The sequence below is a fragment of the Cryptomeria japonica genome, chromosome 2, assembly GCF_030272615.1.
Source record: "Cryptomeria japonica chromosome 2, Sugi_1.0, whole genome shotgun sequence".
NCBI classification, from domain to species: domain Eukaryota; kingdom Viridiplantae; phylum Streptophyta; class Pinopsida; order Cupressales; family Cupressaceae; genus Cryptomeria; species Cryptomeria japonica.
In genome coordinates, this window is record NC_081406.1 from 100,417,392 (window position 1) to 100,437,537 (window position 20,146).

The window sequence follows — 20,146 nt, forward strand, 5'->3', positions numbered from 1 at the left end:
TGGACCACCTATCTTGCACCCAATAGCAGGAAACCAAAAATCTATCAAGCCTTTCAGAGATAGCCTCAACACCACTCCTCCTATTATTCCATGTAAAGACACCATTAATTGGCTTCACATCAATGAGATTCAAGAGACCAATATTATCCTTGAGTAAATTTGAGGAAGGATCAAGCCTGAATAACCCACCTCGCTTTTCCTCCAAACTAGTAACGACATTAAAATCTCCAGCCAAAATCCAAGGGAGAAAAGGATCTTGAGCCCGAACAAGATTGATGTGATCCCAAAGATGTGACTTACCCACAAGATCAATAGGAGTATAAATATTAGAGAAGAGGCATCTTTCTCCAATCTCAAAGCTAGAAACAACCATAGAAATGGAAGACCTGCTAGAAAACCACCACAAAGGGGAAACTTTCCTTGGGTTCTAGAAACAAGCAACCCCCTCTAAACTTCCATGAGAGCTCACACCCTGCCAAAGGCCTTGGGGCCAGACACGTAAAGCACAACTGGCCAAACCATCCACTGAAAGCTTGGTTTCCTAAATAAAAATAACATCAGGAGACTTAGAGTCAATTAATCTGTGAACAACCTTCTGTCTAGGGATGATGTTCAACCCCCTTACATTCCATGAGAGCATAATCATTTATGTGGCTGAGAGAAGTGGAAATCAATGGGCTTCACAGACCCCAACTCAACCAAAGTATCACCAATAAGCTTAACCTTTTTTTGATCCATTTTTCGTCCACTCCTTAGAGGTTTGTCTAAAGAACCCTTTTTGAGGGTCTTTTGTTGCAAGCCTAAAACAGGCGGGGCTTTATTACTCTTCATAGAATCTGAGGCCACTATAGTGGAAGGAGGAGTAGATGCCATGACCACCGCACCTCCAGGGACCTGTGACCTACTAAGATCTATGTTGTCCTGAACATGGGAAGCCGCATCAGTCCCATAGAATTGCCTTTTTTTTCTATAATTCAAGTCCATAGAATTTGAGGGAATCCATAACCATTTGAACATCTCGTTGATTCTCCAAAGATAGGGCCCGACCCTCTTTCTTGGAATCCCCATCCAACACCTCATGCTAAAATTGGGCACCCAAGGACATTTCAACTGGAACTCCTTCCTCTTGGACCAAATCATCTAGAACATAAAACCTATTTAGGGTGACATCATTTTGCCTATCCAACCAGGTTCTCTTCTTTCCTTTGCCTTTATTCCGAGGATTGACAAGAATGAAGCCATCTTTATCAACATGACCATCAGGCATAGGGGATTTCCCCTTATCTTCCCCCAGAATAGAGTGAGGAGGCTCGAAAATGACCAATTTAGAAGATTTATGTTTGGGACATCTCCATTGTAAATGACCATATTCGTGACAAATTATACATCTAAATGGCAGCATCTCATAGTCCAACTGTTGGATCCAAGAAGATGTCCCCAAATAGATTTCCATAGAGTCTCGCAAAGGATTAATTAAATCAACTTCTACACATACAAGCATAGCAAATTACCTTTTGATCTTGAGTTTGTGAAGCCAAACCCACAAGTTTACCAAGAAGCAGTGAGATTGAGTGAAGAATATCTTCTCTCCAGAATTCCAACGGAAGCCTCGACAATCGGGTCCACACGGGCACACGAGAGGGAAGCTCCTCAACAAAATTAAAGCCAATATGCCAAGGTTTGATAAAGAGTCTCACCTGGTTGAAAAAATAAGGGCCACCCTCAAAAGCCTTGTTCCTGTCTGCCAGGTTGGAAAAAATAACCAGAAAATAGTTATTGGCTGCCATAAGTAGCTCCATATCTCTTTCAGGATTCCATACACATCGTGCCCAAGACTCTAAAATAGGTATAGAGAGGGGAAGACCGATAAATTTGCATATGAGAGCATGATTACACCAATATTCAACATCCTCTGAAATTTGCTCAAGTTGAAACCAGAACTGGAAATCTTGGGATCTCTCCAAACAACCATTCACCTTTTTCATGCGAAAATGCTCTTTCAAAGAAGAGACACCTGCCCCTTATTGGGAATTACTAATGTGTTCCTTTTCACATGCATGTATCAAATGAGATGGATCTGCCATACCCAGATCTCCAGAGATCATCTGAGAAGAGGATAATCCTCTATTCTCCATGGACCCAGAGAAAATACCAAATAAAGAAAAAGAAGAGGGGTGGAAAACCCAACCCCAAAACCCCGCACACCCCCAACGGCAACCCAGAGCAAAAGAAACATAAAGGGTTGGAAAAAAACTCGCGGTAGCCCAGAAAACCCAACCACGGGCAAGCAAGAAACCCCCCCCCCCGAAATGAAGCAAGCAGAGCGCGGGCATGTTGGCCCTAGCATGACACCCATGCAAACATAGAGCCATCTTCCGAATCAGAATAAATTTTCCCCTAATTTTTACTTTTATTAATGACTTAAATTGTGACAAATAATTTCATCCTTCAATTTTAGCATTATAGTAGTCACTTTTTGATAATTGTTTGCAACTCCTTTATGCTTTAGTGGTGTTCATCTTCATTTCAAAGACATTATTATGGAGACTTCTTAATCTTTTATATACTTTTCTCTCTTATTCAAAGGTTTTTTTTATTGTATCTATGATAGAATTTGTTCTTCGGGGTCATCTTGAATCCTTCCTTTCTTCAATCTTCATGTCTCTTTTATGGAGATGAATTTTTGTCGTGATTTTTTTTCCTTTATTTGATTATGAGAGATTTATTTTATTTTTACATGGGTACCTCATCATGCCTAATTATCTAGACCCATTTTTTTAGTTTTTATGTATTCATCGTTATAATTTTAGCTTCTCCCTAAGTTTCACTTAAGGGGGTTGTTAGAGAATATTAGTTACCTAATTAAATATTGTCCCCTTTTACACCAATATATTTAAGTTTACTTAGGTCATAAAATACATGTCATGATCTAATTTAATTTTCACCCAGGATTTTTAATTCTCTAACAAGGATCATTTATTATTGTATGATTATTTATTCATGATTTTTTTGCATTACTAGATCTTAGACTATTACAATAATTTCATTATATTTACTCTTTTTTATGACAAGTGTATGATCATTGTTGATCTTTGAAAGTTGTAGGGTTGTGAAATCAACTCTAATTAGCATAAATGAAAGAGAGATTCCAAAATTAAGCTCAAAGCATTAAAAATGTTGTGTGCATATAATATGTTGTAAAAACTTAATACAAAACATAAAACAATCACATTAGCATGTTATATGATGAATATGTGTAATGGACCAAGTGTATTACAAGTCAATGCCTGAAGGATTTCCGTAGATCTTCACGACAAGGTATTGGGTAGTATGCATGTTTTTTTGGATTTGCATGCCTGCTTGAGCGGATTGGTGGCACCGATATATGCCTTGGTTGTTTAAAGAATCGTACGATTTTGAGTGTTGGGATGGACGGTGTATCTGCACTGGTACTGATATCCAATTTGTGGAAAGATTCATCACATGGGAATGTCATGGTCTGCCCCTGGACAATTCAGTCTGTAGGTTGGGACATACCATCACTTCAGATGTGCTTCAATTCAGAGTTAGATTCTAATAGATATGGGTGGAGCATGACTGATTGTGATCTGCGAAGTGTGTCTCTCTATAAAGACTATCCAGAAGATGTATTACCCAGCGGTCGAATGTGCTATTGTTGTGGTGTATATTGAGATAAGGTTGGGGCAGATGGCTTATTTTGGTATGGTTGGTTGTGTCAACTGCGAACAGGCATTGGGAACACAATTAAGGAACCTGTTCATCACCGAAGATCATGTTTATGATGCTATCCATGGGCTTATGGGCATCACTCTCAATTTTGAGAGACACTAGTGTTATGCAGTCGTGCTAGAGGCAGTCCTCATGCCCCTGGTCGATGTCATTGACTCTAGGGAACGTGTGATCGAACTCTTTGATGGATTTGTGAAGCCACTCATTGCGGACAATGTTGCTAATGTCATATTAAGTTTGGATGAGGGTGTCAAAGTGAGCAAATTGAAGGTCTATTTCCAGTTTGAAAATTACTTGCCCTCAGAGTCGGAGGAGGAATCTGAGGATACAGAAGATGGGGGCAGTGGTGGCTCTGTTGACAGTGACGCCATACGCGAGATGGCTAGAAGGGAGGTATGGAAGGAGGAACGCGAGCACCTAAAGGCATTTGGGGAGAATGCATGGGAAGTGTTCAAATGTGTGGTGTTTAATGGAAACATGGAGCCTTTCCGTAGACAGATTGAATTAGATGACTAGTGGCTCCCTGAGAACTCCACCCGCAATGCTATCAATATAGGTGAATTTGCAGCTATGATATACCAAGCTATTGGTGGATAAATGTAACAGGATTGTGGGTTATGGGGTTGTTTCTGGTAATGTTACTAGCTAATTGGTAGTATGGCATGGGTGTCTAGTTGCGTCTATGGTAGTGTATGGTAGGCATGGCTAGTCTTGTCTAATGTATGAAACAATATGTAATTTTTCTTAATTTTGCAATATAGGGAGCTATCCCCATTAACGATAGCACTTACCTTTAAAAAAAAAAAAAGTGTAATGTCAAGTGCAAAATCAATACAAAATATAACACAAATACAATATGATTTTTATTGAATCTTACAAAAACATATAAAGTGTATGAATTATGTCCTGGACCCAATCCAAATCATAATATCCACACATTATGACTTGTACATGTTTTACATAACAAGTACATACATTTTTCCTAAAATTCCAAGTTTAGCCACTAAATCATTCATTTCCATGCATTTACTCTCATTAGCAAGTGAAATAGTTTTGACAAAACTTGAAGAGTCAATATCTAACCATAAGAGTTATTATTTTTCTTTACAAGGATATATGATTTCAATATGTGAATGTAATTGAACATAGTTCATATACTCAGTATAATAATTTAATAAATCAACACCAATTCTCCAAAAAATAAGAGGGGTGAAAGAATGATTATAATCGCACAGATCATCATCATCATTATTTTCAAAGTTAATAAATACATCAAGATCACACGAGTCTAGGTTATCATAACATAGTAAGGACTCTAGCATGCTAATGCCATGAATAAGAAAGACACACAATGCATCTTTGCACTAAAAGGATGATCATTGGTGTCATGAGATAGAGGATCATTATGGGAAGAGTGAAAAAAAGAACCAAAGATCTCTAATAGAAAATGATGCGTATTCATTAACTTTGGAGGAGACAGATAATCTACGCGATAAGATAAAACCTCTATAGATGTGATGTAGGAGCATCAAGTTCATAGGTAATTTGCATCAACCAAGAAAAATGCTGATTTGTTTTATTTTAGTTTTGGTTTATTTTTGTGATTTTTGGAATCTCACATCATTAGGAAGTCATTAACATATGCAAAAATTTTAAAATTTGATAGAATATTGGAAAGGGGGTCAAAGAACAAGTGTTTAGAAATAGATTTTCTGATATTTTGGCTTAATTTTTAGTATGTTATTTCTTGTATAAAATTTATGATCCATATGTATTCCTGGAGATAAGGTAGGAGATTATGTTAAGGTTTTAGAGAAAATAGAAAAGGTTTGCAGGTTCAAAATTAATAACAAAAAGTGGTCTATGTACAATATTCTATGCAGTTTTGTGAGGCTTCTAGGCATCCTTTGCACTCTCCAACACACTTACTATTAAATTAGTAAATTATTGATTCATAAGTTTAAAATGATATGAATGTCAAGGCTCTCCAATTTTAAATATTAAACGACAATTCAAAGTGAAAAAAATCAATTCTGAAAAAAAATTGAAAATGATACAAAATCATTCGTATTGAAAGGTTGGACTCCTATGCTAGAGAAAACTAAAAAGACAAAAAAAACATTGAAAAAGGAAGTGAAGAGTTGGTTGCCTCTTGGAGGTTGCATCAATGCAAAATTAAAGAGGATAAGATGAAAAATTTAAGGCAAAAAGAGGAAGCTATATGAAGTTGGGAAGAACATGGAGAGATGGATAAATAGTGAGAGGTCCATGAAAGGCCAAGAATGTTATTTTGTGTTGTATATTTCATTTGGAATGTAAATTTGTATTTACAAATGAGTTCAATAAAAATATTGTGAGTTTTTGTTTGAAAGATTTAATTTTCTATGACAGATTTTATGTGTGAGTGTTGAGGGAGAGTCTCCCTTTATCAAGATGTCATTCATGTCCAATGCATATAATTGCATGAGAAATTAAAGGTCATAGGTGTCATTTAAAACAAATGAAAGTGAGATGCCATAATCTAAAATAAATGCATGTAAATTAACCAAAGAATTAACCCTAATAGGTGTCATGACACAATGCAAAGTTAGGGTAAGAGGATGGAAAAACTAATTTTCACAATGCTACCCTAAACCTAAACATGAAATTAAAGGACAAGAAAGATTAATATCTATAAAAAAATCTATAGAAAACAAAGCTATATTAGGTCTAAAAAGATGGTAAAATTGTAATCCCTAAGTTAAGTCAAGAGTTGGTACAATGAGCACAAGGATATGTAACTAATTCAATCACCATATCTTAGAAAAAGTTTAAATAAATGATGGTCAAAAGACCATGTTGGAAAATTAAACATGAACATAAAAAGAAAAAAAAATAATAGATTTGAAAAATGTAATTAGGGTTGTAATATTAGGTAGGTTTATTAGGATCACCAAAATGAAAAGAAAAAAATAAGGTTCCTTAGGTTAGGTAAATAAAAAAAAGTAAAAATAACCTAATGATTAAATGTAGTGTCATTTTCAAAGCAAAGTAGTTTGGGGTAGATAAAGTAATATCAAACAAGTATAATTATGCCATAAATCTTAATGAAAAAGAGAGATTGTTTATCTTCATGATTGAAGAAGGTATGTTAATTAACAAAAATATTAAGACCTATACATGGGCATAATCTAGATATGTCATAGATAGTTGTATATATGGAACAAATTCATAATATTCCTTTTTCTTTATGCTTAGAGATTGAATTTGATGTTTTAGCTCTAGTTCATGTTTATATTGAGAGGAGCTATGAATCAATATAAAACACCTTTTTACTTAGTAAAATTCAACAACCATAAGAAAATAATTACATAAGATCTAACAAGGAACACAAGATTTACTTGGAGACTGGAGAAACTTACAAAGGACTGCTTGGATCCACTATCCAAATCCAACCACAAAAAAAAATTGTCTTACAAATATTTGTAGGCACCAAAGGCAAGTCAACCCATTTGAGACACTAATAACCACTACTAATCACCAAATTAGCAAGAGTCACAAATCTCTTCTATTGAGAGGCACCAACCTCCAAATGAACAAAATTTTGTCTTCTTGAATATTTCAAAAGAACTTGATGAATATTGTGCTAAAAATGGTTTTCAAAGAATCACGATTATTTCTATTACACCAAAAAAGAATGATGTGTAAAAAAGATAAAATAAAATCACTTTGGAAAGATCATATAGTATGCTCTCAAATGCTGGATTTAGAAAACAATTTCAAGCTACGGCTAGAAATAAAGTAGTGTACTTGATTAATAGAGGATCATTCCCTCATTTAGATTTTGGAGTTCTTGGAGAGAAGTGGTTGGATAAGAAGATTTCATATGATCATCTATGAGTGTTTGGGTGAGAAGCTTTTGTTCGTAACCCACAAGAAAAACGAACAAAGCTTGATGTTAAGTCTAAAAGGTGTATCTTTGTTCGATATGGAGATGAAAAATATGGTTATGTAGATTGTGGGATCCAGTTACCAAGCAAGTCAAATGAAGTAGAGATTTTATTTTCAATGAAAGGGTAATGTCAAGTTTAGAAGAACAAGACATATCAACCAAGGAGTATGTCCCATTAGACGACATCACAAATGAGAGTGATTTATGGTTTCAACAAAAGGATATTGTAAGTTAACCACATGTGCAAGTTCATCCATAGAAACAACCACAAGTTTAGCCCCCAAATTTTTATTAGAATGAAAAGTAAGATCATTCTATTGGTACTCATGAGGAGTGCTCCATACAAATTGATTTCTTCGGTTCGAATGTCCACCAAGGAATGTAAGCCTCCAACAAAAAATAATTTCATTCAACATTTGTTGATGTCCAAAGAAGATGAACCTACTATGTTTGAAAAAATGTGTGAATATAAAATGATAATAAACAATGGATCGAGACTATGAGAGATGAGATGAGATATTTGATGGCCAATCACACATGGGATTTAGTGGACCACTTCCACCCAAAAAAGTAGATAGGTATATAGGTTGAAGGAAGAAAAAGGTGTGAAGAAACTTGATACATGGCCAAAATGGTGGTCAAAAGATATAATCAATAGAAGGGCATTGATTTCACATTGTTATTTTCACTAGTTATAAAAATTACTTCCATCAAAGTATTCTTGGATCTAGCAACTATTTATGATCTTGAATTGGAGTAGCTTGATGTCAAGACAACCTTTCTTCACGGTGATTTGGAGGAAGAGTTGAACATGAAACAACCAAAAGGCTCTAAGGAAGAAGGTAAATATGATTTAGTTTGTAGATTGAATCAACATTTGTATGGGTTGAAACAAGCTCCAACGCAATGATATTTAAAATTTGATTCATTTATGGTTAAGAATAGTTTTACTAGATGTGGATTTGACCATTGTGTGTATAATAAAATTATGGAGAATGGTGAATTTGTGTTGCTATTATATGTTGATGATGTGCTAGTCACAAGAACTAGCATGGTTGTAATTAACCAAATAAAACAACAATTGGCTTATAAAATTTTAATGAAGGATGTGGGTGTTGCAAAGCAAATCCTTGGAATAAAAAATATTAGAGATAGGAAGAAAAAGGAAATAAAAGTGTTGCGGGATTCAAATTAGTACATATCTTTAATATTTTTCATTTGTTGTCATTACATCTTCCATGGATGAGAAGATGGAAGGATTGAGCTCACTTAGCATTCTTAAAACACGTTCTACATAAAAATGTGTGTTGGATGCTTAATTTAATTTAATATATATAAGAATGTGTATCCTTTAGAGATACTAAACTGCATTATCTTGTATTACTGGAATCAATTAATATAGGGAGAGACCTATAGATGTATTTAGTTTTATGAACCCTGGAAATTTTGTTGTGTCTATGTGCTTGCTATTTTTTTCTCCATTTAATTTGCTATAAGTTTATATTGCCTACTTTTCTTAATAATGATCATGCATATTGTAAGAAACATGATGTATTGTCTTTATTGCAGGATTAAATCCTTCTTTTCAAATGAATTACTAATAAGTGCCTCATAATAACATAGACACCACCTTTATTAATTTCACCAATCTAGTGTGCTTTTAGGTAATAACAATGTACGTTGTGGGATCTTATGCACACAAGGGTCAAAAAGTACACATTTCAAGGTGTCACCCAATACCTACTTAAAGATGCCCCAACAACTACTTAAAGATGGCCCAAAATTGCGAACTTCAAATTGCTTATTACCTAGAAGCACACTAGATTGGTGAAATTAATAAAGGTGGTATCTATGTTATTATGAGGTACTTGTTAGTACTTCATTTGAAAAGAAGGATTTAATCCTGCAATAAAGACACTACATCATGTTTCCTACCTATTACATCTTTTATTCTATTGCTTGATTCAATATAAAAAGAATTTTTTTTTGCCAATAATTATGCACAAAGGCTGTTGTAGTCATGTGGTAAGGGTACCAATAATGATGCACACATGAATCAATTATGATCCAGAAATATTAAAAATAGACAACTATTGATATATGTAAAATTTATTAATACTTTTAATTTTATTTTTTAATTTCTTTAAAATTATTAATTAGAAAATTGGATGTTATTAGAAAATGACTGATATCCCTTGCTTTTATTTAGAATCTGCTATCATGAATATTGTGTGGCTTCCTCTGCCATACACACATTCAAATGCCTTTGTCTAAAACCTAAATCATCATAGTAATACTAAATAATAACAAAATGGCCTATTTTTTGAGGTCGCAACCGCCCCACCAGATACATTGAATTCTCAACATACAAAGGTCATGACATCTACCTAGGGTTTACGAATTCACATGGAACTTAAATGGAATTCAGATTGAAGGAAACTCTATAAATTGGCGACCTAGGTCTCATTACTTCATTGTAGGCTAATTTTCAGTGGGTTTGGTCGCGGCTGAGGCGTGCCTTGAAATGGAAATAGGTTAATCGGTGGTAACGGGTATGAGGTCAGAAGTATGCGAGCTGGAGGTAACAGATGTGCTGTGGAAGGAGGGCTTTTGGTATAGGAGTATTGGACAAACTCTGCATTTGAAGGTTTTAATGAGTTTTTCCAATACCTCCTATACCTATTGTCTTCACCACTCATCTCTTACTACAGCTTGCGCGTTTATGACTTAATCTAAAATATTCACAATTTTTGGTGAGTAAATTCTTAAACATTTGTATTTTCTGGTATACATGGTTCTAGTTGGTAGAATCTAGGTTTAACTAATGCTTTCGTGAAGTCATGTTCTTCTGGGTTTGATCATTTTTAGTCTCTCATATTAGTACGGCTCGTGTAATGTTGTTGGAAGACCTATGGTGTTAATGACCCACATAAATTTTTTTATGTTCCCTTATCGTAAGAATGAATATAAGTTATTTGAATACCTCTGTCAATGGTGTGAGTTATTTTCATCTGAAGTTAGGGTTTTGCAGATAGGAGATGGTCGTGATCTTTCTCTCTTTAAAAATAAGGTGTGGCTATATATTTTACGGTCGATCTGCCTCTCAGGGCTTTTAGATAAACTTTCTTTTTCTTTTCATTCTGGAAGAGGCACTCACGGGAAGAGAATGCTCAGTAATTAATGAGGATAATATTGGTTGGAAATGAATAAATATTTGTCATTTTGAGAAAAATAGGCGGTGCCACAAACCTACTTTAGCAATTAATTTTTTTATATTTTATTTATTTTTCGCCTTTCCTTTGGTCGATAGCCATCAATTTGTCTTTGATGTCATGAATCCTTGTAAAGCTTGGGGTTTTGAGCATGGAGACCTTGAGAATTATAAGGCTTAAAAATGAGAAGTTACACATAGTAGAGGTTGGTTTGCTATTGGGGCAGGGCAACATGGACGAGCGGTTCAGGGAGCCGCGCAGTTGCGGGGCTTATTTTCGTGCTCGGTGTCCATGGTATAACCATAGTCATGATGGCGGGGTTTCTGCTAGCAAGGATAATGGGTCTATCGTAGAGATTTGAGAGTCTGAAAATCGAAATTGTTCTGAAGAGGAATGTCGAAGTGTGTTCTTCCAGAAGATCTAACTATGGGAACTTGGATCACTTCCAGTCCATAACAACTTTTTTTTGTACGCGTTATTTGCTTAATGTATTTACTCTGGCAAAATTTCTCCTCTTTTCAACGCCTGCAATAAAGTGGTTTGGGAATTTTGTTGAATTTTGATTATTCACAAATTTAGAGTCAAACTTCTAAATATAGTTTTCTCTGGCATTCCTGGGTTATAGCTCCCACTATTCTGTGGCTTCTTTACCCTTTATTCCATTGCCTGGCAGTCCATAGATTTATGGGTTAAGAGACTACTTTCTCAACCCCTAGTGTGTTGGTGTTCGGGAGTTTTGTTCATTTTGTATGTCCTTTTCTTTGTAAGGAGCTTTCAAATTTGCTGAGTGTGTTTTTTGCGTTTCTTATGATTTAGTTATTTAGCAGGAAAAGCCCTCAAATTTCTATCTTGGTATTCTTGTATGGTTTCTCCTATATATTTCTGATTATTTTTCCATGGCTTAATGGTTTTTTCTTGGGACTGTTATCTCACGTAACGTTTGTAAGAAGTGAAGAGTATTACAATTTGCTGTGAGAATTTAAGGTAAGTGTTTCAGTTTTTTGGGGTTACTTTGTGTTCTTAGCCTGGTCCAAACTTAGTGAGACCATTTAGGGGAAATCTCTTCCCAGATGGTTTTTATTGTTGAGAACCATGATTTGGGGAATTTAAGGTAAAAATTTGTAAGCTTAATGGTTGAGTGAAGGCCTACAGTCTATGAGCATGCATCCTGCTAGCACGTTGCCCAGCAGAGGCACATAGTAAAGATTTTAACTTTGATGGGCACAACATTTTAACTTTGATGGCAACATCAATGTTGTGAGTTGACCACTTTACTGTGCTCTTATTGGATGTTCTTTATCACGTGATTTTTGTAATGTTGTAGCATCATTTTGAATTCTCTCAGAGTGCTTAGTTGTTTTATAATTTTTTTCAGTTCTCTCAATGCTTGCCATTGTGTTCCTGTTGTTAATATGGCTCATCACACTCTTGGGGTCTTGTTTATTCTCATTGCTTCGTTCCATTTGTTAGTTATTTGCTTACATTTATACAGAAGACCAAATAAGTCAAGGCCATAAGTAATGTCTCAGTATGTCATTTATAGCAAGCCAAAATCCAGAAGTTACATCAATGGTCTTGTTAAGAAAATAAAACTTGAAAACATCACATCCTTTGTTAAATTAAAAGCTTTGCAAATCTTAAGACACAATTAATATAGAAATTAACGTGTCACAGAAGATTTCTAAAAGCTTGTTATTATATTTGAGGGAAAATGTATTTTGCTGAAATCCTTGACATTCAGCAGAAAATATGACGGATCAACTATAATGTTTGTGCTTTTGGTGAAAAGTTACATTTATTAGTGAGAAGATGAAGTTATCTCAGTCAATTGATTTGAAAACTTTGGTACACATTTACACTGCAAGTGAGTTTTTATTCTGTCAATCAATGAACTATCAGACTTTCCAGGTTACAATTCTGATGAGATGATATTCTATTTTAACTCGTTATAAGGATTCTGTTCAATTTTCTTTTATTTTGTTATTACATAGCGTGGAGAGAGTTTATCCATATCTGGTTTTACGCTGCCAAAACCTCTTTGTTTTTACTTTGTAATAACAGTCGACGTTAGCGAGTCTCCTAGTAATAAGCAGTGTAGTAAAAACATCCGTGCCTAAGTGAGTATCCAACAGTGGTTACTCTGCAGATTTGGTTGGGATGGATGCATGCACAGGTGGAGTTTTCTGTTTGATCACAATAGGTCTTAATATGTTTTCATCCCAGTTTTATTAAAGTTATTATTCTATGAAATCAATTGATATTATTGGATTCAATGAATTGGAAACTTGTAAATGAATGATTTCTGCATTCACAGGCTGATTAATTTACAATCAGTTTTTACTATAATTAAATATAGCAATACCTGCGGAAAAGCAATTTAAAAAAAAAAAAAAGCTACATTTGTATAGAAAAGCTTGACAGAGTTGCAATTATTAATATATTATAAGTGGTTGCAACCATAGTCAACTGTTAAGCTAGTGACAATGGGGAAGGATGACTATAAACCTTCTCTACCAGACACTTTTTTGTGGTGATTCTATTGGCAAGAGATTCCACAACATTTTTCACCTAGTAAAATGATAATGAATAGTTCTCGCACAAACCTACACAGTTCATGTTACTTTTAATTCCATCGGACGATATGTAAATGATTAAGCCTGGCGAAAGTGATTAAACCTTTGGTTAGAGGTCAATAAAAGTTTGACGTTGGTGCTAGGACATTTTTCCCTTCTATGTAACTAACAAAATGATATTGAACATGTATAAGCTTGGTAAACTTTTTAATGTCGGTGCTGTTTGTGCTGAGTAAACTTTACAACATGATTGATAATACATGATTGATAATGCTGGTGCTTATCGGGAGGAGACTGGACCATGTGACCTTGTGAGCATGAGATCTCATCAATTGAAAAGTTTAGAAAATCTTTAAATTAAGAGAATATTGCCCTTTCACATCCCAAATTTTTCATTCTTATCCATTTATTATTTAATGTTCTCAACTTTGTTTTTAATGCATCTTCTTCTAGATCCAATGGATAGTTGATAATTATTATCCAGAAGGGAGGCCGCCATCTATTCATGGAATGCTGTCAGGATACCTGATCAATGCCAAGCCTTTACACTATATTAAGAACTTCGAGTCATCTGGGGCAGCAATCATCGTAGGCATTCCAGTAGCATTTAACATAGTTGAATCCTGATTAGCAGGTGCTTCCTAATCAGATTTCAAATGAAGTTTCTTGTTTTAATAGGCTTAATGAATCATGTTATATGCCTTAATCTAATTTCTCCTCTATGCCTATGAATCATATTATATGCTTGTAGGAATCTCTCTGCTTTGAACAGGTTGTGTCTGACAGTACTGTGCTGTGCTTTTGGAACTGTTTGTAGAAAGAGAAAAATGTCCTTTCTATTTTTTGTAAGTTTGGTTCTAAAGAACATATAAAAGCCAGAACTTGGAACAATGGCAAAGAGACAGTTCATATCATTATTTGCTACTCAAAATTGAAAATTTTGCTATTAAAAATGTGTGGAAGCATTTAATTACTTGACATTTCCATGATTTTGTATTCTTGATTTGTGGTGAATTGTCTCAAAGAGCCATTTTCTCAATCTCTACTTCAGTTACAGGATTTAGAGTCAGAGAATGGATATTTTCTTAGAAGTAGAGCCATGTCTACTAAAATTAGAAAAAGTATTTGAGGAATGATGTAAAAAATTCTCACATGGACTCTACAATGTAGAATTATGATACCATTCTTGCATCCTACAAAATTTGAGTTTTCCGATTATTTTCAACATGTTGATATCTGGCAGCCTGATTCAACTTAGTCTGCCTTTGAGGCTTCTTTCACAAGTACCAAACACTGGACATGACCCATTACAAACGTTGTATCTCAAAAGGCTGTTCGCCACATTTTGAAATGAATGCGATAACTTAAAAGGCCCCATCCTCGATTTCAGTTTAAGGTCCTCATCTTGGTTTGACATTTGGTAGGATGGAATTATAAAAAGCAACTTTTTGTACTACTGCAAGAATGAATTCTCTATTCAAAATAAGGATTTGACCACATTTTACAAATAATGTGATAACATCAGTCTTGGTCCTTCGGTTTGAGCTTCAAGTTCGTGTGCAAACGCTACCATCTCTTAAGTGAATCAAGATAATGTTGGCGTCCGAAATCGGGAAAGACTATCTTAAATATTGTTTACGTGTATTGTAGACATAAATTCTGATTGATTATTATCTCTAAAGATTTGGAGGCGTGTATTGTAGACATAAATTCTGATTGATTATATCTCTAAAGATTTGGAGGCGTGTTGATTTGAATGAAAGATGTGATCATTTTTTGTGTTTTGGTTCCTGTCATGACTAGGCACAGCTCAGGCCTCAGACGCATGAAGAATGTTGCATGCTAACTAATGTTAATTTATGTTTTTCTTTATTGAACAAAGATTTATATGAGCTTTGATGGTTTGTTATGTCAAGGTAGAAAATGTATTATGAGTTTCTTTGTTAGATGGATGGTAAGTGGCTGAGATCTTATTACATTCAGATTCAGATTTCTTCCACCATTTTCAATGGAGGAACTGCAAGAACACACATGTAAAACTGAATTGAAAGCAAATTAACATGCACATGCATCTTAACAAGGATTTGCTTCCATTGTTATCCTACCAAATCAAGATCTTGTGTTTACAATAGGGGTGCACTTAGAAGCACATGCACAAGAAGTTATGATGGACGGATGATTCGAAAACAAGATACAAATGAAAGCTATGAGAATCAATGAGAGAAGGCGTCTTCGAATCAATGAGAAAATGCACTAAAATGCAAGAAAAAGATTTTAGTATGCAAGTAGACAAAACAACATTACGACCTGACCTCTAGATTACGAGAAAACAAGAGGCATAAATGAGGGGCAAATGTATTTATAGGTATCCTCATGAAGGAAGTCCATCGTAGGAGCAATGTGGGATTAGAGAAGTAGTTATGGCTGAATATTTGTCCCACATTCATATTAGGGATGGAAATAGATTTATGACAGAGAGAATTTTAATGATTTAAGAGAATAAAATGATTTAATAGAAAAAATAATTAATGAGTTTAATTAAATAGACAATGATATCCATAGAAGAATTATTATTAATATATGAGGACAAAGGATGAAAAATTTATGTGTCTACATTCTTGTTCTGCTAAACATTATCATATTTTGCAAATTCTTCTAATACACTGTTTTTTTTGTTGGGTGAGTTTTTGCAAGTTTAACTTGTGAGCTTTTACAGACAGGAAAAATGTGGGTAAAAATGCCGATATAGGTAAAGTGCTGGTTAAAGTACATTTTTTTACACATTGTTTTTGGTATAAACCTTGTATTTTCTCTTTGAGACGTCAATTTTGAATTTAATACATTTTTTAATTGATTGTTGCAAAAAAAATATGTTTCTTATTTTTTAGTTTGTTGAGTTTTTGTGAAGTCTGCAACTATGCATTATTCTATGTGAATTTTTTTGATTGTCCTTGGTATGAATGCAAAACATCATATTTCTCACAAAAGTGCAGTTTTTTTAATTCAGATAGACCATAAGAGAAATGGAGGATTCAACTTCCAATAGTGATAGTACTTAGTGATAATGATTCCTTTATTTAAATTATTTACGTTATGTCTCATGGAAGAATGTTTGTAATTATATATATTCACGTTCCTTCTCTCCCAGGACCATCACAGGGAAAACAATAATCAAGATGCACTCGATAAAAAATCGAACAGGAGATATGAGCAAATAAGATACCTTTGAGTATTGGATATATATCTGCCTGAGATCATATCTAGCTATTTGGATACATATTTGATAGATTAATGGGTGGTATTCACGAGGCTCTCCCTCACCCAAATCAAGGCAAACACACCATTGCAAAGAATGCATTTACAAGCACCCAAAGCCCATGCGAGAAGCACCCAGGCCCATCCCTAGGGAAACAATCTAGGGAAACAATTGATAAAGTCTGTCTCACCTTTCTTTCTTCAAATAACAGTAGCACTAAAACAAAATTGTGTACTTCCCTCCGAAAAGCGTAAATTCTATCGAAACTACGGCAGCAGTCAACTTGTGGGTAAGACAAAAAGAACGACACCGAAGTAATTCCTGCCGAAATGTTGAAATGAGTTTGCTTCTCTCAAAACCATATTTCTTGGAATAGTTTAGACGAATGGTTACAAATGGAAGACTCGAGATATTTAAAAAAGCATTACGACACATCTGCAACTTGTTCCAGGGGATATTTTTAAAACCCAAAATCAATTGGCAGGGAATCACCTAGCACTCTTAACTCCAATCATTTTGATGTAAACTCTAAATTCCTTCTGTAACCTCTGCAATGCAAGGGCAGTTTTCCAATGTACACACCACGCACTCACAAATACCACAAACACCAATCTGCTTTTAATTATTTTGGAGTGCTGATTTAGTGCCAAGTTTGCCACTGTTCGAGATGATGCTGCCAATGAAAGATGAACTGGTTTTACGGTTGCAGTTGCAATTCCTAAATCGTTTGATCATTGGCAATATGTATTTTGCACACACAGCAGTGATTATAGTATTATAGAGTGCATCCTTTTGTAATTCTTGCTCCATCTATGTGCATGTTTGCAAAACTCAGATTCATGGCATAAGATGAACACGTTGAATCATAAATAAGGTCCGAAACCCCCATCAAGGGAGCAAGGATACAAGCTACAATTTTCATGATGTCTGTGAGTGTGATGTTATTGGGACTGAAACTCTCATGGAACATGCATCCTCCACAGATGGTAATGCTGCATCATGCAAAATACTTGAGCTTCATAGTGATGGTGACATTTTATTTCTTTACAATGTAGAATTTTTTTCCAGTTTTCTTTTTAGAAAAGCATATTGCAAACTCTTTTCAATAAATTAATTGTAAATGTTTCTAGTATATTATCTAATTTTTGACTTCTACGAGCCTTTTGAAATTTAGTTGGACATATGGAAAACGCTGCGATCTAGATATCTTGGGATTATCTGAACATTAATCTTGGGATTATTTGAAAATTATATGCAAATTTTTTTTCACAGATCAAGCATTTTCACCATACCAAGATCCGGTGTCAGTGGACGACCCAAGAGGACTTAATCTGTGATTATGGTCGTTGCCTGTTTTATTGCTGCTATTCTTGCAGCCTATAACAAGAGGCTGAAGAAAATAGACCTCGTTGAAATTATTTCATTGAAAAATGCTTCGTTGGAAACTTTTGACTACAAGAAACGTCTGCAGTTGTGCGCGTTTAGGCAGTATTGGGTCCTCTCATTTTCACCTGTAGAAGATTGAAATTTTTTCATTGAAAAATGCTTCGTTGGAAACCCTGGCTACAAGAAATATCTGCAGTTGTGCGAGTTTAGGCAGTATTGGGTCCTCTCATTTTCACCTGTAGAAGATTGAAATTTTTTCATTGAAAAATGCTTCGTTGGAAACCCTGGCTACAAGAAATATCTGCAGTTGTGCGAGTTTAGGCAGTATTGGGTCCTCTCATTTTCACCTGTAGAAGATTGAAATTTTTTCATTGAAAAATGCTTCGTTGGAAACCCTGGCTACAAGAAATATCTGCAGTTGTGCGAGTTTAGCCAGTATTGGGTCCTCTCATTTTCACCTGTAGAAGTGACCCTACAATCAATGATTTCCTCCTACCTGCCACTTTCAATGAACGTTGAGAAAGCAAAGATGATAAAGAGGAGGATTAGGCGTCGTGCAAATGGTGATTCACCCTCACTCTTGGACACCAATTGTAGGCTACGAGCAGTAGGAATTGAAGAAAGTAGATTGAAATCTATTGTAACTCCAATTTTCACAGGCAAAGGAAAATTACGGGAAGGGTAAAGCCATGGAATCAACAGTGCTCATAAAATGGTCTAATATAAACGTAATTTTGGTGTTCGGTGCTTTTTGCTGTGTTTGTATCTTCGTGGAACGAGCAGAATGATATTAATATGCGGGCCTTGTACAGTCTGGCTGAGCCGTCCTTCGCATCCTGCACTGTGTCAATCTTATGAGAAAGTAAGGATGAAAATCATGTTTCTGTTTTAGCAAGGGACGAGGGTTGGTGGACCACAAGTATGGCAGATATGCTAAATGGAGGGTCAATAGCTCTACGGGGCTCTCTTAGATGATATTGCTAGTCACTTCCCTGATTTGTTTCTCCGCATGCCTAGTTTCTCAAAATTTGAAGAATTTGAAGAAAATTATATCTCGAGTGTATCTGCACATTTGTGCGACGAAATCGTAGGCAATTATGCATCAATCGTAGACATATCTGGATAGTGAACTAATCAGTTCCAACTAAATCTCAAGTTAAAAGAAATCCCCATTTAGAGAAACAATCTCCTATATTTGCCTAGATAGCTAACAACTATCACCTTTGTCTGCACTGTACAGACATTTCAGTATGTCCACCATTACATTGAGGTTTTGAGGTCGATGCTGCTTTCATACAAAAGCATGAATCTCTTATGTAAAAGTGTCTTCGAAATCTCAAGATGCCTACTACAGAGAGAGACTTGACTCATTCTCAGCTTGGATAGTCATTGTTTCTGTTGTCAATTGCACTGTTGAACATGTATTCAATGATCTGTAATATGTTGTGATCTATTACTTTTTCTTCGAGAATATTGTTCAATTTGAAACAAGTGATACTTATGCTGGTGAGATTTATGTCTTTTTTTAATATCTATTAAAAAACACAAAGCATAAGATACAGAAATGGACGGGAGAAAACTAGCATCATACAATATTTGATTTGAAATAAATAAATTTAGCTTATACTATGATGCAATTCAACAGTGTCTTTTTTTTTTTCTCAAAAGGTGTAGAGATTTATTAAATGCAAAAGAGTTTTGCAAATCACAAAGAACTACCAATATCACATTCTCATATTTCACGAGCATGTGAGATAAATGCAAAGGCAAATGTCCCCTATACTTGTGTTCATTCAAATGTTCATTTGGCTAAGTAATTCGTTACTCAATTTCACTCCCTAGAAATGTGAGGAAAGGTGAAATATTTTAAAGACCTAGTCAAACTTAGAATCTGTCTAATAATCATAGCTAAATACCAATTAACATCATCTGATCGCTACTCATTCAACATATTCACCACCACTTGTGAATTATATTCACAAATAATTATTTTCCGATCAAGAGCACAACCTCTCTCCATAGCATACAAGATGACAAG

At 34.9% G+C, this 20,146-nt stretch overlaps 1 long non-coding RNA gene across 2 annotated transcripts; it reads left to right on the plus strand.

Annotated features, from left to right (window-relative positions):
- Positions 1–9,925: 9,925 nt before the first annotated feature.
- Positions 9,926–19,561, plus strand: LOC131035177 (uncharacterized). 2 transcript variants are annotated; one of them, XR_009371150.1, is made up of 2 exons: positions 9,926–10,434; positions 14,710–19,561. It is a non-coding gene; the product is annotated as an uncharacterized LOC131035177 (long non-coding RNA). The 2 variants fall into 2 exon arrangements; XR_009103921.2 differs by having other exon boundaries at positions 17,995–19,561.
- The last annotated feature ends 585 nt before the right edge of the window (positions 19,562–20,146 follow it).